Source organism: Bison bison, unplaced genomic scaffold (genome assembly GCF_000754665.1).
Source record: "Bison bison bison isolate TAMUID 2011002044 unplaced genomic scaffold, Bison_UMD1.0 scf7180017864068, whole genome shotgun sequence".
NCBI classification, from domain to species: domain Eukaryota; kingdom Metazoa; phylum Chordata; class Mammalia; order Artiodactyla; family Bovidae; genus Bison; species Bison bison.
The window spans coordinates 6,252,533-6,253,297 of record NW_011494640.1 but is presented as its reverse complement, the minus strand read 5'-3'; positions in this window follow the sequence as shown (position 1 = coordinate 6,253,297).

Genomic DNA, 765 nt, shown 5'->3' with positions numbered 1-765 from the left:
CGTCTGGAGTAAGAGGGAAAGATGGGCGCACCAAGTGAGGGATGGCATGAAAGGCAGAGGACTGGGGCGCCTGTAACCTGGAGGAGGAAGGTGGCCCGAAGTCCCCCATCCTGCATCCATTCTGAGATCTGCCAGGTCCCTCAGGAAGCTCTGTGAACCCAAACATAAGCCAAGGGTCACCCAGGGTGTGGAGGGTGGTGTTGGCCTCCGTGAAATAACTCCCTTTCCTAAGGAAACCCAGCCCCTCCGATGCCCTTGACAACTGGCTGAGACAAACATGAACATTCCCATCACTTGGATGAAACAATCGAGGCTCACAGAGTGTAGGTGACCATTCAAGTCATACAGCCAGTGAGTGGCTTCCAGGTGGCTTGAAGGCTGGAGCGCTTACTGGCTCCTGCTCTGACCAGGAAAATACCGTGGGAGAAGGGCAACCTGCGGGGGCTGGAGGTTAGCAGAGCTGAACAGGATGCAGAAGCTAAGTGGAATCTGGAAACTGATGATGAGGGTGGGAGGAGAAGTGGTAGGAGATGCTTGAGAACAGAAGCAACAGAGAGAGGGGAAGGACCAGGAGATGTTTGGGGAGGGGGGCGGCCAAAGCTGAGAGGCGAGTCCCATGAGGCAGCGAGGGCTGGCAGGAGAAGGGTCTTCAGAGCATATTGTACTGTAGATGCACAGCCTGGGCCCTGAGCTGCTCCGGCACCGTCCAAACTAACACCCACGTCTGGAAGGATCTGCCCATCATCATGCATTGTTGTTGTTGTT